Source organism: Erpetoichthys calabaricus, chromosome 4 (genome assembly GCF_900747795.2).
Source record: "Erpetoichthys calabaricus chromosome 4, fErpCal1.3, whole genome shotgun sequence".
NCBI lineage: Eukaryota > Metazoa > Chordata > Cladistia > Polypteriformes > Polypteridae > Erpetoichthys > Erpetoichthys calabaricus.
In genome coordinates, this window is record NC_041397.2 from 245,036,400 (window position 1) to 245,062,415 (window position 26,016).

Here is a 26,016-nt window from a genome sequence, read left to right on the forward strand (position 1 = left end):
TAGGAGGCAGTAAAGACAATTCAGAAAGTGTTGGATGAGTTTCAAAATTGGGTGAACATTTGGAAAATGTAGTTTAATGTGCGTAATACTCCATGTTGTAAAAGGAATGTCAGTAACAAATACAAGATGGGAAACACTGTCCTACAGGAAGCAACCTCTGAAAAGGATATAGGGGTTTATCTTAACACAACTTTTTCATCATCTAAGCAAAGTGCAGAAGTGATTAAACAGGCAAATAAAATGTTAGGTTATATCGTAAAAATGGTTGAATACAAATCAAAGAACATTATGCTCACACTATATAACATTCTAGAGAGACCACATCTGGAGTATTGTGTGCAGTTCTGGTCACCATACTACAAGGAAGACATAGGAGCACTTGAACCTCTAAAGGAAAAGCAACCAAGTGCATCCCAGAACTTAACTCTGACAGACTCACAGAATTAAACCTGTTTAGTCTGGCACAGAGGAGACTGGGGATCTAAACCAGGTGTTCAAAATTTACAAAGGCTTTGAAAAGTAGATCCAGTAACATGTTGCCATTCAATATACAGTATTTGCACTTATTGGTGATACATGTGCTTAGGTCACCAAAAACAGGTTCTTTGTGTGCTTCTGCTTCAGAGGTGAGAACTACCTCTCACTCTTCAATTTTTTTTAGTTTTTGCCTGTCTTTTCTTGTCACCATTATCCCACTTTATAGGTAAATATGTTCACTATATATGCAAAATGTTGATTAGCATGCTCCATATATGGATGTTTCAGGGTGGCAAATGACTGTGATTTATAAAGGTAAAATACGTACAAATGTTTTTATGCACGGTTTTATAAGTTGGATTTTTTTTCCTTACACATTTTCCTGTTTTTTGGCATATGTATATTTTCACACTCAAGTTTTATAAATAAGAACCCAGAAAAGAAGCAACCCTTGCTTGTTCTTATTGTGAAGGTGGTGTTGCACATTTCAGTGGGAGCTGAGTAAGAGAGATAGGGCTCAGCGGACAGCACCAGGAAGCACTCTGCTTTATATTGCTTATAGTCAGTCCCCATGCAAACATCCAGATGAGTTCTCCTTTAGCTTATTCTTTAGGGAAGCTGCTTCTGAGTTCCTGTGTAATTCAGACATCACGAGTTCACGATTGGCCACTGGTCGATACCACAGTGCAAAATATGCAACCTGGAGGATCATGGTGTGATTCCACAACCATACACTTACTGTATTACTACACAACCTTGGGTCTGACTACTTTGGCTAAAACTGGCCAAAGTCATGTTAAGACAGTGACTCATTTGAGATTATTGTTGCTTAAAGTGATTACACAGCACTCTGCAAAGAAATGAAAAGAAAATTGTTGACTACGGTAAGTTCTAAACAAATACAGGTATTTCCTCATGTAAGTAGAGCACTGTTGAGTAATGTGTCTGTTGTAGGAAGTTAGAGAAGTTTTTTTTATATTTTGCTCAAGTTACATAATATATATAAAAATGATTTTGATTATGTAAACAGAAATACTTGACAATCTTTCATAGTTCCTTGACACCTTTCTCCAATAAGTCTCTTATATTGCTTAACCTTACTGGGTAGGTAGATTAAAACAGAAGATTCTGGAAAACTTTATTAAATCTCCACATTATGTCATTTTATTATTGATGATGTATTTTACAGAATATTGCACTTGCCTACAAACAATTTTAAAAAATCACCAAAAACAAAATAACATAATAAAAAAGAGATACTTTGTCTCTATCAGCTTCGCTAAAATAAAGATTTTAGTCTGTACAATGTCCATTTTAAGACAATGTAATTTTTTACTTCTTCCAGAATGAAGTATCAATTTTAGTCTGTGTCACATATCATTTGTCACTTCTCACTAGTCACTCATCACCATTTCCTTGTCTCTCATCACTTTTCACTAATCACATATCACTTGTTATTACTCATTAACTTGTCAGTTGTCATGAAACATTCAGGCTTGTTGCATCTCACTCATTAGTTTCCATTTTGATTCTTAAAACAAAACAAAGCAAAACAATGACAGTCATTTAGTAGGCCTAATGGCAGTGTGGAGTGAAGATGGAATCTGGATAAATATGCTGCGCATACAAAGTTATTGGTTAATTCAGATATCAACCAAGTACTTCTTTCTAAATAAATGTAGCACAATAGACTGCTTAAGTTTATTTGCACCATTAAAAAAATAGAAATATTAAATGTGTCATTTCAGATACATTGCTAATATGACTGTGTTGTGTGACCGGTAGGGGGCACTCCAGCTCCCCAAACCCGACACAGACAGTCACAGGCAGAAGTTCAGCAAGACTCTCAAGGTTTATTGAGTGGGAAATTCTTCTCCCAAGCATTTCCCACCACCAAAGCACAGTACAAAGCAGCACACAATACTTCCTTTTTCTGCTTTTTTCTTCTCGCTCTGCCTCCACCACTCCCAGCAAGCTTTGTCCTCCTTCCTCACAATTCTGGTTCCTTGTGCTGCAGCAGCCAGCTTCTTTCTCCAGTGTCCTGTGTGCACGGTCTGTAAGCAATTCTGTGCAAGATGGAAACTCGACAAAGTAGGGCTTGTCAGTCCCCGCAGCACCCACCAAACCCAACAGGGCTGAGTTGGCAAACTCCAATTCCCAGTATGCCCTTTTAGAGTCTTTGGTGCTGTAGCAACCCAGGAGGGCTGCCACCTAGCGATCTGAGGGTGATAATGCCCCGTGCATGCTCTCACCCTCGGTTCTTTGTGGTATAGCAGGTCTGCAACTAAGCAGCAGTGGTCAGTTTTTATAACTGCACTTCATAGAAGGTGTAGGATCCAATTGGGCATGGGTGTGCATGAGTATATATGCATACAAGTGCGGAGTTGGGAAGATCAGTCAGCTATCTCAATGATACTGGGGAGGGAATAGCTCCTTGCACCTGCACCCAATTAAACGGGTGTATAAAGAGAAACCTGCTCAGGCAAAAAAATGAGAAGGAAAAAGTTATAGAGGCAAAGAGAAGAAAGACAGAGGTAAAGTAACGGGAGAGAAGGCAGGAGGCGGAGAGAGCCAGTGCAAGCATGCGTGAGAGAAAGAGGGTGGCAGACAGCTGGGAAGAAGGGCCCTTGACAGAGTGTGAGGCCAATGCTTGGGACTGCTGTAATGGATCACTCCAGCTGAGGGATTCAGGGAGCTGGAGTGAACAGGAGTCATGTGACTCACCATGTAAGTCTGGGAAGGAGGCGGGAGTCGGAGAGAGGAGGCTTAGATTGGGAGCCTTGCTGAGAGCCATGGACATGCAAGGACCCAAGCCTGGGCTCAGATGACGAGCCCTGCTGGTGAGCCATGAAAAGCCAGGACCCAAGCCATTTGAGAAGGATGGCTGTGAGTGTCGGTTGGACATCTCCTCTGCTGCGAGGCATAATGAGAGGTAAACAGAGGAGACGTTGATTTTAGAGGGTTGCTCTGGGGATTGAACTTTAAAGGACAACTTCCTGCAATATTTTAACCTCACTTTTATGGAATATTTATTTGACTATGTTTTTAACCTCAATTTGTACAAGGATGATTTTTATGGACTTTTTAATTATTGAATACTTTTGACCACTGCATTTTTGAACACTGTTCGTTTTGATGGTTTTAATTAAACCACTTTAGCACTTTTACGCCTACCCCTTGCTATGTGTGAGTGTTCTCATTTGCCCAGCTCATCCCTTGGTTAAGTTATTGACAGTGGCAGGTTCAAGAAGCTCCTGGAAGGAACCAGTACTGTGGAACTAACCTGCACCATCACATCTTGCCACTATGAAGGTGTCCTGGCCGGGTAAGGGTCCTGGCCATCCTCCACAGTTGTATTTAGAGACAGATAGAAAGAGATTTTGCAATTTACTAAAATGGACACTGTAATGGTGACTTAAGGCCAATTGATATCAACAGCTTTTTGAGTCGCTTCTTACATTACCATTGTGTGAGATTATTTTCACCAACTTCATTACAACACTCTAAACCTGTACTCAGAGATGACTGTGGTACACAAATAAGCTGAATTGAATTACCGAGATAAGGTTTAAAGAAAAATCCTGCACTGTACATTTTATAACAGGAATGCATTACTTAGAGTTCTCAAAGCAGTAATCTTTTTTGTGAGAGTAACACCATTTTTAAGGCTCCTAAATGTGTCTAAGTGAGTTAAGGGCATGATTCCCACATTGATGCTGACCTAATGTTTTTCAATATGTGTTGTCATTGGTGTATCTTTACTTTTAAAACTTAAGAGAAACCCTCCCTCATCAAAATATACCATATTGTGAAGGGGTGGAAGAGGCACTGTTACTAATCTTTCTTATTAATTGGCTTCCAGCACATCAACCAGAATGCATTAGTCACAAGTTGTTTTTGCTTGCCAAGAGATTCCTCAATTACTGGGTTACAGTATACTGAAATTCACCTCCAATGTAAAATGAAATTATGTATCTATCCACAAGGTGGCAGCATAATATCAAAAATCTTTCAGACACACGCTATTATAAATGATAATTGCACTTGTAACATTTCCACACAGAAAAAGTTTCACATTTCATTTTTGGCCATGTCAACTTAATTAAAAATGAATTTATAATTTGCAAAAATTATGGTAATCATGAATGAGAAAATGACACCTATTATAAACTAACAAGGTGGACAAAACTGAAGCAACAATAACGAGCTTCAAAATTTTTGTAACATTGAAAATTTTAATAAGAGTTATACACTTCTAATATTTTTTCTTGGTAAAGTACTACATCTTTAAGACTTAAGAAGGCTCAGGTAGAAGAAAGGAAGGGTGTAAATTTATTCTGAAGAAAATCATGGATTTAAAAGTAACTGAAACGTTTATGGAATATCATATTTTGAACAATTTATTCAGATGATGAATTAGAATTGTATATTTACAAGTCTTTAATGCACTTGATTATCCTTTTGTACCATATCCTAAATACTAGAGGAAGGGAAAAGATGGTTTGCATTGATAGGTGAAAGCACTGATGTAGACTTGAGTCCAAAGTGTCTCCTAAACTGACACCAAATCTTAAGTGACTGATAGATAAAAGGATTAGTAGAAGATGAGTATGTAGGAAGAGTAAAACAAAGCAGAAAGAGAAAAATTGCAAAAGGCCACATCTATATGAAGCCATTTAAAAGCTACTGGATCTAACCTGGACTTACAGAAAGTCACTATGTTAAACTATGAATATTGGCTGCACAGTAATAAAATTGAAAAATTGGCATTGATAGGTCCCACTGCAGTTTTGGTCTCTGCAGAAAAGATTCACAAATACATAGAATCTTCCTATTCTAAATAAACAATTCAAAATTTGATCAAGTGAGATTAAAAAAATTCAGAGATAAAAACTGGGATACATTGAAACAAATACAAACATTTGGAAATTATATTAATTTAATCCAGGCCAGGAAGGAGAGGGGAAGGGCTGAACAGTGCATGATGTATATATGTTTAGCGTGTACAAGTAACAGAGCAAAATGTAATCTAAAAAGGATCTCTCTATGAGTGTGTCACTGTTATACGTAAATCCGAGAACCTATCAGAGGCAGGTCCATGGGAAAATCTTTAGCAATAGAGTTAATGGGGAATAATTCAATTTTGCTATAATTCAATTTATAACTGGAAGCCTCACCAGACTGCCCTAGTGTTGAAAGAATATATGGTAAAGAGGATGCAGGGTCAGATGTAACAGAAGGATACCATTTGTCAGTCAGTCAGTCATTTGCCAACCCGCTATATCCTAACACATGGTCAGAGGGAAGGATACCATTAGGATAAAGTGAAATGTTCTGCTTTTGTCCAGTTCTAATAACTCAACTATGTCCTGATTATTTCAAAGTGAAATTGCCAAAGGCTCAATATCAATAGCAACAGAAAAGAGAGATGCTTCATCCTTCTGTGTAAGTAAAAAGAAAAAGAAAAAAAACATTATTTGTATGAACAGATGCATGGGGGGAAGAAAAGAGAAACCTAACCCACAAAATAAATATTTTGCCTAAACCAAATCTGCAAAGGGTGTGAAATACATAATCCCACTCAATTCAATCAAATACCTTATCTGTGTCAATAGAAACCAAAATTTCTGGCTTTTTTCAATCTCGCAGTGGTCGTTTAAATAATGTTAAATAAGTGACAGAAATTGAAGAAGGAGTGTCATAAAACCAGTCTCATCCCAATTAATAATGGATGTTAGGTTTGGTACAAGATGAAAAACTATCGGCTTAATTAGTATTTTTCAAATTAATATTAAGAAGTGATATTGAATCACTGTCAAAGGATCTTTAACTTCATTAAAAAACACTGAAATAGTGGCTTGGCAGAAGCTCGGGGGTAAAGACTTAATAATGTAAGATTCCAGGGACTGAAAACAAAAGGGATGTAAGTTATGAGGAGAAAGAGTTATAAAATTCAAGTGGAAAGTCATCAGGCCCTGGCAACTTACTAGCCTGCATAGATCTAATGGCCTAAATAATCTCCTCAACAGATACTGGTTTTAAGCTGACATTTAGTGAATGGAACCTGAATGCCTTCAAATAAAAAGATTTCATTATCTAGAAAAAATAATCTTTTTGAGAGTAAGAGTGATAAATGTGAAAGAGTGATAAAAAAAAGATGCGCAGATATCGGATTTAAGAAGCACCGGACATCAGAGACTCCATAGCTATTCAATAACAAATTAATAGCCTAAGAAGTCACAGATAGTGTTACAGACCACAATGAGTGATGAGCAATCTAAAGAAAAATCCAAAACATTGTTGAAACCCCTCCCCCACAGATATATAACAAGGTCTAGCAAGGTACAGAAGAAATTTGTAACAAACTGTTTATCACACCAGTTAGATTCATACACCCTGGCAAGAATTAGTGGAATATTGAAAAGCTGCCATTGTTGTCTGGAAAAAATTTGGGAAAAAAATAATGCCATTAAGGATATGAACTGCTGTCCTTGTGGACTTAACATGGAAATTAGAATGGAATGGTTGCTCCGCACAGTCTTTGCATATACACAAATGGCCAAATGTGTTAAGATGTGTTTCTGGTAAAACAAAAGAGCAATATTAGCTTTAAAAGACTGTAAGTGAGATAAGACTTCATTGTGCCCAAATGGATGGTTTAAACCCTTGGTATTCCAACTGACAAAGATTATACCGTGGCTTGAACTAGGGGGCATTATAAAGTGAAAGCAATAAAATGTGTATTAAATAAGTGAAATAGAAAATGTAAAGAAAAAAAGATACAGAAATAAATAAAGAAGCATATCTACAGAATACTCTCCCTCCCACATATACTTCTACGATGTTAATCACAGCAGCCATATATTGTACTGGTTTCATTTCCATTATTACCCCGCAACATGTCATAAATGAATGCACTGGCAACAGATTGCCAGGCAAAAAAAAAAAGAAATACCACATGTAATAAAGCCAAAAACACTTATGTATTACTGTACATGGATAAATGCTCACCATTATGAAGAAACACAATAGAAAATACAACTGATTAAGAAATACAAATTTTAATTCTCGGCCACTAAAAAAAGTGGTGTCTTATCTAATATATTAGACTTTATACAAGGAATACAAAATGTTTACTAAGTTATGGAACAAAACTGACTGGAGTAATGTCCTCAATACCATTGTCAACAATTAGGGTGATGATCCAATGTGGGCAGAATCTTCCTCTTATAAAATGAGGATGCCTCCTCCTTCAGTGTTTCAAAAACATGGCTGGCTACATTATCTGTAACATGGAGGTGAGCAGGATATAGCAGCCCATATTTAATTCCATCTTTATGTAGTGTAGCAGAAGTTAAGTAGCCTTCCATTTACAGCCATCCAGTATTTATTTTTTTTGGTTAGCTTAGTTAGATTGTAAGGGTTAAAAAGCGTAGGGATATTTTTTTAAGTTTCATTTAAGCAGGAAACGATGGCAATGCAGAACTGAGAGATAGATAACATTGACACCTGTCATGTAAATTTAACCTTCCCAAAGGTAATAGGAATGTTTGGTGTGCTCTCAGTTCTGTAATGGCCACTGTGAGGGCATGCAGGTGATGAGACCCTATACATATTTTATATTGCAGCAAAATGAACCATTACAGCTATGTTGGACAAAACCTTTTGTGACCAAAAATCAAAACTACTACGACTTAAGATGGAGGTGACAGTAGCAAACATTTAACCTTATTAAATTTGGGTCTATGATGAGTTAGATTAGCGCTAATGTCCTGGATAATGTAGATCTGCAAACTCTGAAAGTACAACTTGTGGCACGCAACTGGCGTCCATGCCCAGCCGGGACGCCCCTGCACTATATCTTCAGGGGGAGCCACCCCCCCTGAGTTAGAGAGATGCCTCGGTCTCCTGCAGGGCTCCACGGGAGTTGGAGTTGGATGCAGCCATGTTGGATTCTGCAGGCACCGCCAGGGGTGCTGTAGCTGGGACTCCTGTGACCCTGTGGGTCACGTATGCACCACACCCAGAAGTGCAGCCAGAACAAGCCAATCAAGCACCTGGAGCACTTCCGGGTGAATTATAAAAGGGGCCAGCAGCCACCACTCAAGGAGCCAGAGTCGGGAGGTGGAGGACAAAGCAAGACAAGAGGAGTGGTGGTGCCAGAGGAGTGTTTGTCTTGTCTTGTCTTGAGTTGAGTGCTTTTGGGACTGTGTATTGCCTGTGGGGTTCACGGGGAAGACGTGCCCCACAGGTGAAGAAAAATAAAAGTCTTTGTGCTTTTACACGTGCCTCAGTGTGAGTCTGTGTTGGGTCGGGCGCAATATAGCGCCTTTTTACCACAAACCGCACAATCATAGGTCTTGGTTGGCTGCCCTAATGGAGCTTCAGAAAGACTTCCTCTCCAAATACTTTAGCGAAGAATGATGACATAAGTTATGATTTAGATTATTGAGATCATTTAGCTCAATAGTTTCACATAACTCCAATGATTCTCACATCCTGGCAGCGTGAAACATTTTCTAAATCATCTGCCTGTGTTCTGAACCTTTCATTGTCAACTGCAAGCGATGAAGTTATTGACTCAATGTGTTGTAGTCTGTCATCAAAATCTGTCAGAGATTCCTCAACCATACAAAGTTTCTTTTCCTGAGACAAAACTGGCCTGGAGCACTGAGACAGAGCTCAGAACAAATGGCAGACCAAAGCACTGCCATTTCCTTTTGAATAACAGTAAGTATTTCTATAATATAGCTAGGAAATGGCTTTGAACCTTTCTGGCTCATGCCTTCTGCAGATGCAGTATGCTCTTCTGATTCTGTTTCTTTTACCTTTTTTCCCTTTAACATCATTAAGGAAGTAAGATGTATAATATTTTAAAAGATATTTTTCAGAAAAAAATGTAATTAGTGTCGGTGAAATGACTGAATATGAATATTGTGGAGCACGATAGTAAGATGTCCTACCACATGCTCACATTCCCCCAGAAGTCCAGCATTCTCTGGACTTCTGCCTCAATTTTGACCCAGTCATGAACAATAAGGTTAGTTGAAACTGGTACATTGTTCATGATAACAGAAAACATTTAGTAATATTTGCAGCTATTACCAGCTTGGTGTCACTTAATGGCTTTCCCCGGAATTATAACTTGGTTATTCATGAGTTTTCAACTTATGTTAACATGGTATATATGATCATTTTTACTTCACATCAGGATATCTTACTACATCTCTATAACCTTGTACTCACAATAATGGGCAGCTCTAAATTATCACAGTGTGGGTGATCATACAGTATGACGGACACCTGTCCTTTCTACTATGTCTTCTTGGTGCCAAGACAGACTCAAGACCTCGCGACCCATGATTGGATTAAACAGATTTAAAAACGGTTGGATTGATGATATTCCCTTTTATGTCATAGCCACAGTTTATTATCTTGTTATCTTGTGTACATGGAATACTGATTTCTTTCATATAAAATAACAATGCTGTCACCTATGCATGCAGTCTATTTTCATCAACTGTATCTTGTTCTGGGACATGCAATTATCTTCAGTGTGAACTTATTTCCTTTTTCTCTACAGCTTATTATCTTTATAAATTGGTTTTGACCACAGGATATTTTTTTTTCTTTCTGAGTTATCTCCTGGGTTTTTTAGCCCTGTGTTTGTTTCCATGAATGCAAATATATATTCATCATCAACATTTCTAATTGTTTTCTTCCCCTTAAGACATAAACATACATATATATTTAGGAATTCTCATTAAGGATTTTTTTTATTTGATTGAAACTATATTTTTAGATTATGCATGATTTGTGGAAGTCCTTTCAAGGTACTAACTGTTCCTCTTAGGTGATAGTTCTAAGCAGAGAATTACACTTTTAATGTAAACTTGAACAATTAAGCAAACCTGTCATTTCTCTCTGGTCCAGAATCCAGACCATATTAAAATGTCTCGAAGTGAAATGTGGAAATGTGCCAAACATAATAATATCCTTACTAATCTATTTATGTGTAGTTGACTGTCTTCAGCTGGTTCTAAAGATGAAAACAAACTGAAAACTCTAAATAGGTTTTTTTATTATACTAATACTTGTTTTTTCAATTGCTGTGCTCTAATAAATATAGTACGCTGCTACCATCATTGTTTGGGTTCTTCTGCAAGTCAAATTGCATCAGTAAATTCAGCTATGATTTATTTACCTAAAAACACGCAATAAACCAAAAAGATTTTAATTTGACATTTCACTCTGTTTTAAGAATGGATTTCAAAAACAATATTTGAAACTCCTACTTCTGATTCAATTTTGAAAATGACTGTAACTAAGGGCACCACTGAAACCTGAAGCATATAATAAGACTTCAGAAAAGATAAAAGGATGTGATATACACACACTAATATAGGCTAATAGCACTTTCTGTAGTCATCACATGTAATTTCAGAAAGATGGTTTCAAGACACAAGATTAAAGAGTATTCTTTAACCAGCAAGATAAAAGCATTCACATCAGTTTTTTTTTTAGATTTTGTCCTTGCTTATATAGTACAGAAAGCTGACAGATGAAGCTTTGATCTGCAAATTGAAAAAAAAACACTGTTCACTTACAAAATAAAAACTTTTATACCATGAACTTTAAATATTACAACTAATATACATACTGTATATAAAGGTGCATAAATATTTGCATGGAAAAGTGTATATAAAATATAATGAGAAAAAGTACAACTTTTTTAGATAAATGCATAGTGCATGCAAGTAGATTTGACCTCTGCCCTTTGTTTTCTATATAGTTTTAGGAAATTAATAAAAAATGTTTTTAAAGAAAGAAATTATGTTATGCATTTCTGAGTTGTATTTTTGTGGTTTGTTGAACTTGAAATGTAATGTTGATTAATTAGTGATCAAATATATGCATTCATTAACATAGAGTACTTTTAATAATGATAAACTGTCATTGCCATTGTCTAAGCTCATAATAACTGAGGCTTAAAGCAACTTTTGTTATTGAGTGTTTAATAAGTGTTAATTGTGAGGTAAACAACAAACAAACAAACCAAAATAGGTAAGGTCCTCTTAGGTATCAATCATTATTAAGAAAAAGAAATATATCCATCCATATTCTGAACAACCTTGTCCATCATTTGCTTGCTGGTACACAGAGCTTGTCATTGCAGCCTAGACTTGGCAAAAATTAATCTCTTGTCATGCTAACACTTACTTATGCATTTAGATTTGGAAATTAACCTCTAGAGTTGGAGGAGGACCTCACATGGTCATAGGTAGAATGTACAAACATGAATAAGACAGTGGAGCCATGAGGCAGCATTGCTAACCACTGCTGCACTATGCCATGCTAAGTCAAATATAGGCATACTTTTCGCTTAAAAATGTATATAGTATTTTAAAATATGATTTAAAATACCCTAATAATCTATGTAATATGATAAGGGTGCATAAATTCACCCATCCAACCCATTTTTTCTGGTTTGGGAGAGAACCTAACACAGTAAGATAGGGATTATGTGGTACCAGCACTGTGTCCAGCAAAGAAGTTGTGTAAAATGCAGCAATCCATGAGGAAAAAATGCATTGAACATTCTGTTTGTCATTTGTGTATTTCCATCATAATTAACTTATTTAGCTTGACAAAGCTGAAAGAATCTTGTACTTTGAGACTTCTTAATGTCATCTGACTCATGCTGGATCCTACCTTGCCAGCTCAGTAGCTGCTTGATTTTGGGAACCTGAAAAAGACAAAGGTACAAACATTGTCTTTTACTCTGTTGTACTGCAAAGAGGAAGCATCAATCAGTCCAAAAACCTATTTCTTATGTGTTCAAAGAATACCTTTATAACTGGCCTCAGAGATGGGTGTGCATAAGTAACAATTAAGAATTTAACCATGTGACACTGGACAAAACATTACCTGCCTTCTCCCAGTATGTGGACTGTAACACCCGGGGAAATAAGACTATTGATTTACTGTATGCAAACGTTAAAGGCGCATACAGCGCCACCCCGCTGCCTGCGCTTGGGAAAGCAGATCATAATCTGGTTCTGCTTCAGCCTCACTACAAATCAAAAGTGAGAGTCCTACCTGCAACCACACGATCATTCAGGAAGTGGACCCCGGAGGCTGAGAATGCTCTGAGAGAATGTTTTGGAACTACAGACTGGGATATCCTGCAGGGGTCACATAGTGAGAACATTGAGGAGGTTGTTGACTGCACTACTGACTACATCAACTTCTGTATGGACATTGTAGTTCCAGTAAGAACTGTACGTTGCTATGCTAACAACAAGCCATGGATTACAAGTGACATCAAGGGCCTTTTAAACCAGAAGAAAAGGGCTTTTAAAGACGGTGATCAGCATGAGCTCAAGCACGTGCAGAAGGAACTCTGAGTCCAACTCAGGGCGGCGAAGGAGCAGTACAGGAGAAACCTGGAGCAGAAGTTGCAGAATAACAGCATGAAGGAAGTGTGGGATGGTATGAAGATCATCACTGGCTGCAGCTCGAAGCGGGGTACCACCATCGAGAGAGACGTGAAGACAGCAAACCAAATGAACAACTTCTTTAACAGGTTTGACCACCCTAACCCACTCTCACTCTCACCTCGGAGTACTGCACCCTCCACACATCCCCAGAGAGACATCCCCACCCATAATTGCAACAGCACAAGTGAGCAGAGAGCTGAGGAGACTTTGTGCCAGCAAAGCAGCGGGTCCAGATGGAGTATCGCTACGACTGCTGAAGGTCTGTGCATCGGAGCTGGGGGGTCCTCTACAGCGCATCTTCAACCTGAGCCTGGAACAGGGGAGAGTCCCGAGGCTTTAGAAAACATCTTACATCACCCCAGTCCCAAAGGTATCACGTCCTAGTGAGCTGAATGACTTCCGGCCTGTTGCTCTGACATCACATGTGATGAAGACCATGGAGAGGCTGCTGCTTCACCACCTGAGGCCACAGGTTCAACACGCCCTCGACCCTCTGCAGTTTGCATATCAGGAGAAGCTGGGAGCGGAGGATGCCATCATCTATATGCTACATCGATCCCTCTCTAACTTGGACAGAGGCAGTGGTGCTGTAAGAATTATGTTTCTAGACTTCTCTAGTGCCTTCAACACAATCCAACCTCTGCTCCTTAGGGACAAGCTGACAGAGATGGGAGTAGATTCATACCTGGTGGCATGGATCATGGACTATCTTAAAGACAGACCTCAGTATGTACATCTTGGGAACCGCACTTTCTGACATTGTAGTCAGCAACACAGGAGCGCCACAAGGGACTGTACTTTCTCCGATCCTGTTCAGCCTATATACATCGGACTTCCAACACAACTCGGAGTCCTGCCACATGCAAAGGTTCGCTGATGACACTGCTATCGTGGGCTGCATCAGGAGTGGGCAGGAGGAGGAGTATAGGGACCTAATCAATGACTTTGTTAAATGGTGCGACTCAAACCACCTACATCTGAACACCAGCAAAACCAAGGAGCTGGTGGTGGATTTTAGGAGGCCCAGACCCCTCATGAACCCCATGATCATCAGAGGTGACTGTGTGCAGATGGTGCAGACCTATAAATACCTGGGAGTGCAGCTGGATGATAAATTAGACTGGACTGCCAATACTGATGCTCTGTGTAAGAAAGGACAGAGCCGGTTATACTTCCTTAGAAGGCTGGCATCCTTCAACATCTGCAATAAGATGCTGCAGATGTTCTATCAGACGGTTGTGGCGAGCACCCTCTTCTACGCGGTGGTGTGCTGGGAGGCAGCATTAAGAAGAAAGACGCCTCACGCCTGGACAAACTGGTGAGGAAGGCAGGCTCTATTGTTGGCATGGAGCTAGACAGTTTGACATCCGTGGCAGAGCAACGGGTGCTCAGCAGGCTCCTATCAATTATGGAAAATCCACTGCATCCACTAAACAGTATCATCTCCAGACAGAGGAGCAGCTTCAGTGACAGACTGCTGTCAATGTCCTGCTCCACTAACAGACTGAGGAGATCGTTCCTCCCCCAAACTATGCGACTCTTCAATTCCACCCGGGGGGTAAACGTTAACATTATATAAAGTTATTGTCTGTTTTTACCTGCATTATTATCAATGTTTAAGTTAATATTGTTTTTTTTGTTTGGGATTAATAAAGAATCTATCTATCTAAATGTTTTTGCCCAATGGTATTCCTAGCAAAACAAACAAACTTTATGTCCATGGAGATGTGTCCATTTGTTCCGAAATACCTCAGCTAGAAGCAGTAGGAATAGTTTGCAAGATTCCAAAGTACAGGTAGGTGAGTCAATGGGAAAGTCATGGATGTCTAGTGTTTCGGGGGTTCTCCGCTCGGTTTTGCAAACTGGTGGCACCCAGCGGCAAAGCAGTGCTACTGTTCTTGTGTGGTTTCCCTTTCTTGTTTAGATCCACATCGCTGACGTGGCTTTATCAAATACACTGAAATTAACCGCATATTGTTTATTAGTTTAAGGCATCTGATTGTAATCAACCCGTAACTATATAGTGGTGCACTACTATTCGAAATACCATTGCTGCTTTAGCGTTGTTACTCTCAGTGCACCACTCAGAGTATTTTAACCCACAGTATCTGATTGTGGAATCACAGCTATACAGCAGCTGATCGGAAAGAGGATTATCAGGATAAAGCATTTACCACACGCTGCCTCAGCCATGCGCACAGTCTATTTGAACACTCTTCCATACCGTATGGCAAACACTTCAGAGCCTTTCCTGTAAGGACCTCACAGTTCAGAAACAGTTTCATCCCAAAAGTTCTAAATGCACTCAATCAGTCCATCAAATGCTCCTGGTAGAACTGTTTGTACTTATAAGTACAATCACCTCACTGTAAACTTGCACTACAGTTATAAAATTGCACAACCTGAGCCACCTTATAAAGCGCGTATTTACATATGATGATAAGTGACTTCTAAGTCGATTTAGATTTACAAGCGCTATCTTCTTGGAGCTCCTGATATCATTTTTAAGATTAAATGCAGTAAAGTATGTACGTATATTACATTATACAGATAAATTTTTAACTTCATTTTAATAATGTATATTGTTAATAATTAAACTTGTGAGGACACGGTGGTGCAGAGGTAGCGACGAGCTGGTACCACATTCAGGGATTGTTCCTGCCTCGCGCTCTTGCTGGGATTGGCGCGATCCTGGATGGATAGATGGATGGAATAATTAAACATGTACTATAAAGATATTTCAATGTTCCATAAACGTTTTGAAGAATCTGCGTTCTAAGCATACAGATGGCTTGACATTTATTACAGAGCTGATTGTGTGTCGATTTGTTACTTGGAGAAACAAAAGGAACGATAGGAGTTGGGGGTTAGTACATTTGAGAGAGACAGTACTGCTGCAATAAATTGTTTCATCAAAGGTTGCACATGACGGAGCAAGCATCTTGCAGGAGGTAGGAACAATCTCTGGACAGGGTGCCAGGTTGCTACCACTGCACCACTGTGTCCCCATTTTTAATAAATGCTTTAATTCCTATCATTATGAAAATGATATCAAGTATACATCTCAGTATTTAAATTGTTCAGAGAGCTGTAATATCATGAATGTAATGTATTCTGTGTCCTGTCTGCGGAAGAGAAAGCCCATTTAAGAAACACGTAGTGATTCACACACATAGAGTACATAGAAGAACAAATAGAATACGAAGCATTTAACATGCTACTTTAGTTACAATGGGATTTGAAAGATAAACTAGTAAACTAAACGATTTTAAGATGAAGTTTATGATGTTCTACTTTAATGACAAAATGAACTACGTGAATAAAGTGGAAATTTCGAGATTAAAATTGACATTTGAACATTTTTTTCCACTGTGTCCCTATTTTGTTTTTGTTTTCTCTGTACCCTAATACGTTTTCATATGACACTCAGATGGTGGGCTACGACTCGCCTTTTCATGGTGACTTTGATAAGTGACCACTTCTTATTTATTTTGGGCACTGTGCAACTTTCTGAACTTGAACTTTCGAGTTCTCCGCCACTCTGTCAATCGATCAACTTCCTTTTGTTGTTTATATCACTGCTTAAATCATCAAATAGTACGTTTTTCCTTGCCTCTACTTGGTATTCGCTGAAATTCTTCTTTTTCCCCATGCTTTTACCATTGTCTTTTCACAGAACGCAAAACATAAGGGGCTATTTATATTGATTTTCATAAACAAAGAGGCGTAATTCTGAGAGGAGTCGGGGTGAGGTGGCAGGCACATGCGCAAGTGTTACTTTTCACGCTGACTGGGATTAATGGAGAGGAAGAACGTGGAAGTTGTCATATACACAGATTTATGCATTTGGATTTTTTTGAGCATACACACATTTCCGCTTTTGTCCGTATGCCATGTTTTAGTGTGAATTCTACGCACAGCGTTATGCATGAGGCCGCAGATCCTCTAGCAACAAGCCGTACTTTGGAGTCTATCCCTGTAGTAGTTTTTTTTACAAGAACAAACCTACCTCATTAACAGGCATATTTATTTATCATCCTCAGTTTCCTTAAATACAATATTGTTTTTTCAGCTCCTGAGTCATAAGGTTTATCATCTATTAGCAGCCTGTCCTCCTTTAATAAGCTCTCTGATGGCCCTTCATTCACTAGAGATGAGATATAAGGAGTGGCACCAGATGATAGGTCAGATGAACCAGAAATGACAGAAACTATGGCTAGTTTGGTGTGCTTTATATCACAGCAGTTCTTTCAAATAAGTAAATGTAGCTACACAACTAGGACCTATCGTTTGTTAAAGGAATACTCCATCCAAAAAAATATATTTTTTTATTTGTTACATACTCTGTGTTGTTTGTAGTAATGGGAGAGAAAAGCATTTAGTCTCAGAGATTAGAGATATTAGAGTTCTTAACACAATAGGTTTCAATGGAGACCAATTCTGAACAAACAGCATCAAAACATCTATGAAAACCATCTTAATTTATTCATGTCCATATCTTGGATATAATACATATCTTGGATATTCATTTGTATGCTCACAGCATCCTAAACAAACGCATGCATGTATTTTTCTAAAATATAAATATATCACTTCTGGAAAATTACATCTTGAATGACTGGGAACATGTTCAAACAAGATTAAACTTTTGAAATGAAGATCCACCTCTCCCTAAAGGGTCAAAAATCAAAAATAGCATCATATTCATAATCATTGACTTTGACATAGTCTAAAATGATACCAGACATGCTTATGTTTGAAAGTTGTAATTTTTAATCTTCTGGAATGACTCTTAGAGTACTAGGACCTGTGGTAAAGAATCAGGTACAAAATTACAAGTACTAAACTGATTTCAAAGTGTTTATAAGTAGTTCTTATTAACACAAAATCAAATTTAAAAAACATTGCAAAAAAAAAGGAAAGCTACAGAAAGACAAAGTATGAAGTAAGTGTGAGCAAAGAGTCAACTGTTATTTATCACATAACTGGGATACAGCCTACACTGTGCTGCCGTCTTTAATATGTTGGAGGTGATGATGCAATATGACAAATAACTCACCGTTCACATGACCAGCAATGGCCACGATGACCAAAGCAATATGGCTTGTTATTATGGATTTAACTTTTTTGGATTGATTAATAAATCAGGCTCAACACATTGTTTCCTCAGCAGTATCTGTATAACGAGTTGTTTTACAACAACACAAGAAAATTACATTTTCAGTACTATATTACCCTTTTTTCTCTCTTCAGCACTTTAAAGTATATTATACTGTATGTGTAACTTTCACCAATTATAAACATTAGTGCTTGTATACTATTCTTAATCTCTATCTTTTCAACTTTCCTTATTTCTATTTGTTACAGCTATTTACATCATATTATTATCATTCTATGCTTTTTCTTAGTTAACTCCCCCAGGTTTCTTTCCTATTTTTCATACACATTATTATATATTAATATGCATATTAATATGTATAATAAAACAATATTAAATGTGTAGGAAATGCTGTACATAAAAATCAAATAAAAAAATGGCAATTAAGATATATAAATAAATATATATATTGTCACGCATGAACGTTGGAAGACCTTCTTGCAGGCTCATTCGAAGTATGTAATGTCTCTACTGCAAATGTCATATTGAATCCAACAGATCTAATCTAACATCCACCACCTACATGTTTTCTATATTATTTTTTAAGACTTGTAGAAAAAACCAAGAATTGATTAATAACTGCATTTAAAGTGTATGAACAATCATGAGCAATATGCTATGTCTCATTCCACTTTTTGTTTAAATACAGTGGAACCTTGGTTCACGACCATAATTCGTTGCAAAACTCTGGTCGTAAACCGATTTGGTCGTGAACCGAAGCAATTTCCCCCATAGGATTGTATGTAAATACAATTAATCCGTTCCAGACCATACGAACTGTATGTAAATATATATATTTTTTAAGTTTTTAAGCACAAATATAGTTAATTAAACCATAGAATGCACAGCGTAATAGTAAACTAAATGTAAAAACATTGAATAACATTGAGAAAACCTTGAACAACAGAGAAAACTAACACATAGTTCGCGCTATAGCACTACCAACCGCTGGCTAAAAACACTTTTTTTTTATTGAGTTTTAAGCACAGGGAAAAAAATGAACATTTGAAAAAATCCGTAATTTAATAAACCACCAAGAAAAGTAACATTGCAACAATGCACGCTATGAACCGATCGCTGTAAACAGAAGTGAAAACAAAATCAAGCCCAGTGCATTCTTTAACTGCCTTCATACCTTATGCATCCAGCTCTCTCTCTCTCGTGCTGCCTGTGTGTGTGCGTCTCTCTCTCCTGCTGCCTGTGTGTGTGTGTGTCGCGTTCTCTTGCTCTCTCTCTCCTGCTTGCTGCACAGGAAATGCACAGGGAGAGACTGAACATGTACAAACCGAAAGGGAAACTGGCTTGTTTGTATACCGAGTGTGTGGTCGTGAACCGAGGCAAATGTTTGTCGAACTTTTTGGTCGTAAACCGATTTGTACGTGTACCGAGACGTTCGTGAACCGAGGTTCCACTGTATGTCACTTTATCTGTACCAAGAAACCAGTTTTCTCAATAAGAGCTGTGTTTTCAATTGTCAAATTCATCTGAAAGCAGATGCGTCATGACCAAACAATTAAAAATATTAATGATAAAGATAATAAGCAATCCTCTCTGTGAATCACCACTTTATCGTGATGGAGATATGTATGTATTCTTGTGTCCTTGGAGCTATGTTGCTCAGGGCAATTGCCCCTGGTAGGGTCATACAAGGCAAATTGGTCCTAGGTGAGGAATCATACAACTATTATGGAAAGAAGCAACAAGGATCTAGTAACCTTGCCCAGAATAGGGAAAGCATGGCCCTGCCCTGGAGCCAGTGGGGGAGCACATCGGTGAGCACCTGGCAGTAGGGCCTTTACACATGGGACCCGTACATACACAGCTCTAAACAGCAACATGAATCCATCCCCCAGTGGGCCCTCCATCTGCAAGAGCAGCCATAAAGGTTCAGTCCATTGTGTCCTGGGTAGCAGTCAATGGGAAGTGCCTTCGATCCCCAGTTATCGAAACTGACTCTATGGACATGGAATTTGAGCTCTCTGGTAGGCAATGACAGTGAAACCTGAAAGAAGAAGGAACAGCCTACTTGATCTGAACCCGAGTGCTGCTTTGTTGTTGGACTTCCGTACTAGTCCAGTGGCGTGCAGAGGCTAGAAGATGCCCGGGGCAAATTCTTTGATTGTATGCCCCCTAAGGTGAGGTGCTGTCAAAGTGAATGGTAAAGAAGGCATATGAATATGATAAAGAAAGGCATATTAAATAAGAAATAAACACATAAGTTTGATTCCCCAAATTAGATCTCTTCTCCGAAAACAATTGTACTACATAATTTTTTACATCATTTGTGAGGAATTGTTTTTCAATGCTGATTAAAGCCTGGTTGGTCAGATGCTCTTGTGACATGGAATATCTCAGTTGAGTTTTTATTAATTTCAATTTTGAAAATGATCTTTCAAAACTTGCGATTAAAAATGCGATGGTAAGCAGTAATCTTTACGTAATGCAAATCATGGCTAATGTCAGGAAGGAGTACAGTCAAATATTATTGAATAGAACTTTCCCACTCTTTTGACAAGTCATAGTCTGGAATTAAATATGATAATTTACTGTTAAATTATTACTAAACTAGCTCTTTCAGCCCGTCATTGACAGGAGTTTGATTAATCAATTTTATTTTATTTTTTTTCGCCAGGGAAGACTACATTAATTTAGCAGTAGCTTCTCTTTAAAATCTAATGTAGCTGCTTTAATACAGAAAATAATGTACGCAGAGCTGGCACAAGCGTTTTGGCGCCCTTATGAAAGAATTTATAGTAGAATTATTGTAGAATTTCTTTTAGTAATAATTTGTTGTTTGTATCCATAATTACAAATAGTCAGATATTTTAATGTACAGTAATCCCTCCTCCATCGCGGGGGTTGCGTTCCAGAGCCAAGTAGAAACCATATGTTTATATGGTTATTTTTATATTGTCATGCTTGGGTCACAGATTTGCGCAGAAACACAGGAGGTTGTAGAGAGACAGGAACGTTATTCAAACACTGCAAACAAACATTTGTCTCTTTTTCAAAAGTTTAAACTGTGCTCCATGACAAGACAGAGATGACAGTTCAGTCTCACAATTAAAAGAATGCAAACATATTTTCCTCTTCAAAGGAGCAAACAAATCAATAGTGCTGTTTGGCTTTTAAGTATGCGAAGCACCACGGCACAAAGCTGTTGAAGGCGGCAGCTCACACCCCCTCCGTTAGGAGCAGAGAGAGAGAGAGAGAGATAGAGAGAGACAGACAGATAAAAAAATCAATACGTGCCCTTCGTGCTTTTAAGTATGCGAAGCACCGTTCAGCATGTCGTTTCAGGAAGCAGCTGCACAAAAGATAGCAAACGTGAAGATAATCTTTCAGCATTTTTAGACGAGCGTCCGTATCGTCTAGGTGTGCGAACAGCCCCCCTGCTCACACCCCCCTACGTCAGCGCAAGAGAGAGAGAGAGAGAGAGAAAGTACGTTGGGTAGCTTCTCAGCCATCTGCCAATAGCGTCCCTTGTATGAAATCAACTGGGCAAACCAACTGAGGAAGCATGTAGCAGAAATTAAAAGACCCATTGTCCGCAGAAACTCGCGAAGCAGCGAAAAATCCGCGATATATATTTAAATATGCTTACATATAAAATCCGCGATGGAGTGAAGGCGCGAAAGGCGAATCGCGATATAGCGAGGGATTACTGTATAGTCGTCACCATTTATAACAATGCCTGACTTTAGTGTGCTTATACAGCTCGCATGTGAAAGGTCAAGAACCCCAACCAATCTCCTGTACATGCAAAAATTATAACATAACCCAGATTTACTCTGGCTGCACAGACTACATAGTTCTCCGATTTACCTTACTGGACTAGCTAGAGAAAGAACATGAGAAATGAAATAAATGAGGTTAACTCAGTCTTAGAAAATCACTTCACTGCACCAAAGTTGGACAAATGACCCTTAACACGTTCACTGCGCATACAGGACTGAGGGAGGGAGAGGGAGCAGAGCATCTCTCTTTAGTGCTGAAGCCCTTTCAAGGTTTGTTTGACTCGTGGCTTCAATTTTCTGTGCCATATGAAATACATCATAGTTTTCATAATATTTTCAAAGGAAGGCCTCGTTTCGCTGCACGGGGCTTGGTCAGGCCCGGTGCGAGCAGTTCTAGCACTTAGAAGTCAGAGTTCTTCACTGAGAATCAGCTAAAATAATTTAAATATGTTCATATTAAATTAAAATTATTTTGAAAACAGGGCTTTCCTAGAAAGCAACACTCTTTGGATTGGATAACCCCCCAGATATGCATGCCCGAGGCTGTCGCCCCCTTTGCCCCCCCCCCCCACGCTACTGTGCTATTCACAGTTTTTCCACAATGAACACCATGTTCGAACATAAGGGTGTTCATAATTGCACTTGGCACCAGAGCATCCTAGGCTGTAGGCGGTGATCGATTTTGTAATCATGTCATCAGATCTGTGATCATATGTCTTGGACTCTTGGGTAAAGAGAGGGGCTGAGCTGTCAACTGATCACTACCTGGTTGTGAGCTGGATCAGATTGCGGGGAAGATACCGGTCAGACATGGCAAGCCCAAACATATAGTGAGAGTGTGCTAAGAACATTTGGTGGATGTCCCTGTCCGGGAGAAGTTCTCTTCTATTCAAAGAGAGGCAGGGGATATGCAGCACAAATGGACCATGTTCTGTGACTCCATTGCTGAGGTGGATGTACAGAACTGCGGGCATAAAATCATTGGTGCATGTTGCGGTTGTAATACCCGAACATGGTGGTAGACACCAGCATTAAAAGGAACCGTCAGACTGAAGAAGGAGTCCTTTTGAGCATGGCTAGATTGTGGGACTCCAGAGGCAGTTGAGAGGTTCTGACAGGCCAAACAGAATGTGGTAATGGCAATGGCCTTAGCAAAAACTCGGTTATGGGAGGAGTTTGTTGAGGCCATGGAAGATGACTTTTGTTCAGCCTAGAAGAGAATTTGGCAACCTGTCAGGCACCTGAGGAGGAAAAAAGCAGAGCCTCGTCCATGCAGTTTATAGCAGGGATGGAGTGCTGCTGAAGTCACCTGGGGACATATTCGGGTGGTGGAAGGAGCACCTCTAAAACCACATCAACATGCCTACCTGTGAGGAAGAAAAGCCTGGGGAGTTGGAGGGGAACTCCTGAGAATTCTGGAGGGTTTGTGGGAGTATGCTCAATCAGTCTATAGGCTATGTGTTTTGTGGCATATGACGGTGTCCCTGACGGGGTCCTGTGGGGGGTATTCAGGAGTATGGGATCATGACTCTGTTTTTTGCAGATGTTGTAGTCAGATGACTGCTTCATCAGTCTGTGACCTTAGACACGAACTGGGTTGGTTTGCAGCCGAGTGTGAAGTGGGGATGAGGATCAGCACCTTCAAGTCATGGTTCTCAATCATAAATGGGTAGAATGCCTGCTTTGGGTTGGGGATATGGTGCTACCTTCAGTGGAGATGTTTAAGTATTTTGGGACCTTGTTCACGAGTGAGTGACTTACTGGGCGATTTATTAGTTGGTCTACATTCCTGTCCTCAGCTATGGTCACAAGCTTTGGGTAGTGACTGAATGAACTAGATTGCAGATTCAAGCAACAGAAATGAGTTTTTTTGCAAGGTGTTTGGGCTCGACCTTAGGGTAAGAAGTGCAGACATTTGAGAGGAGCTCAAAATAAAGCTGCTGCTTCTCTGCATTAAAAAGAGCCAGTTGAGGTGGTTTGGGCATGTCCAACTGGAGAAGACCTCGGGGAAGACCTAGGACACGCTGGAGAGATTATATCTCTCAGTGGCAAGAATTGCCTCAGTATCTTCCTGTTGGATGAGGTGGCTGGGAAAAGGGATGTCTGGGAATCATTGCTTAGATTGCTGCCCCCATGACCCAGACACAGATAAGTGGCAGAAAATGAATAATTCGATGGATGGGTGAACGAATGGATAATAAGCAATATAAAGTGAACATCCTGTGCTAATTTAGATATATCACCCAGAATATTTAAGATATGATCAAACATATTCAAATATTTCTTTCTTTCTCAGAATTAAAATCTTAATTTTTGGCTAAATGGACAACTGTATTGCATGTTTGCTTGTTAAAAATGAAATTAAAAATTTAAAGAAAAAATCATAGTTTTTTATAGAAAGCTAAACTTTGAGCATTACTTTTATAACATCCCTTATGCTGCATGTTACAACGCTCAGTTAGAATAATTAATTAAATCTTCTGATCTGCCCTGTCTAAGCAGGAGCAAAATGCTCTTTCTGCAGCTGGACTAATTTGCCTTAGGAGAATGAGTCTTCTAGACTTTATTCTTTAAATGGAATTTATTTGGGCAGATATCCTCAACAGAAGAAGGAAGGTAATAATTTGCCTTGAGAAATTAGCTTGCTTGGAAAATAGGGATTAATATTGATCGGTATGTTGAAGCTGACAGAGAATAATGCAGAATTCGTTCAATAAAGGACTCAAAAAATCAATGGCTACTGAGTGAACAATAAAGTGGTAACTGTATGTTTTTTTTTACCTCTAACAGCAACAAGGAAAGATTGAGAAAGCAAAGTTGCTTCTGAAACAATTGGGATGTCAATAGAAACTATTGAAATAAGAATTACTTTGAATTATTAATGGCTCAAAGAAAATGCTTTGTGCCTTTAGAGTGTGCAACGTTAATTCAGAAGCTCCTTAAACTGTGATAAAGAATAAATTAACCATCAAATTATATTTAAATATATTTTTAATTGCTGCAGAGGAATTAACCTCTTTTCACTAAACTACATTTCTTAATCTCAATTAAGACCATACCAAAAGTGTACTCTATATATAGATTTTTTTGGTTATTGAATTTTTTTTCTGAAATTCAGGTGCAATCTACAGATGTTCACCATTCAAGTCATAAACATTATATCGCTGCACAAAGGCTGGCACCCCAACCACAGTTGGTTCCTCTCTTGCATATGATTCTTATGGATTAGCTCTCGCTTTTTCATGACCAAAGCTTATCAAAGCTCAGTTCCAATGATGATCAGTTTAGAGTACCTCTGTTTACCCAGATGTCCAGAACACAAGGTCTCAGATCGGATGACATGTTTAAAAGTGTATTGTAGACGTTTGTCCAAGGAGTTCTGGCAGCAGAAATATTTATAAGCAGCACGTTAAGAACAATGCAACACTTAAGTTCAACTACAATTCACCATTTACTTTTAAATTAGAGAGGTTATGTTCTTCTATTATGTGTCATGGTGCTATGAAAAATAAAAAATTACAAGCAATCTTCATTTCTCATTCACATTGAAATATTTGCATTTTTAGATTTTGCCTCTTGTAAGAGAAATATCAGATTATGATTCTTAACCCCTTATACTTTTATGTATAAGGCACCATGGTAGAAGAAGAAGACATTGCATTTATATAGCACTCTTCAAGACTGGCAATTAAGTAATCAGCACTGCTACCTCAAAGCTGCACAATCCTGTTTTCAATTTTAAGCCCACACACTGCACAGAGTTTGCAATTTCTCTCCAGGTGTACGTGGGTCTTCCCTGCTACTCAGCTTTCCTCCCACGTTGCTAAAGTATAACTGTGTAACATCACTAAAATAGTACTGTAAGAGTGGATATGCCCTGAATGTAATGGCCTCCCATTAATGGTTGATTCTTGCCTTTATCCTAATGCTGCTTTCCTGGTCTCTATGACTGTATGTTTGAAGGAGTGAATTTTAAAAATGGATTGATAAACTTTTAATTGGCATGACAATTTTGGTGGACGTTAGCTTTTGCAGACTGTCAGGAGTGGCACCATCCTGCGAATTTGCCTATGAAAGGTGTTAGGCAGGGTGTGTAGGTGTGTGTGTGAGAATGAGTGAGTGTGCAAGAGGAGGAGGAACAGTG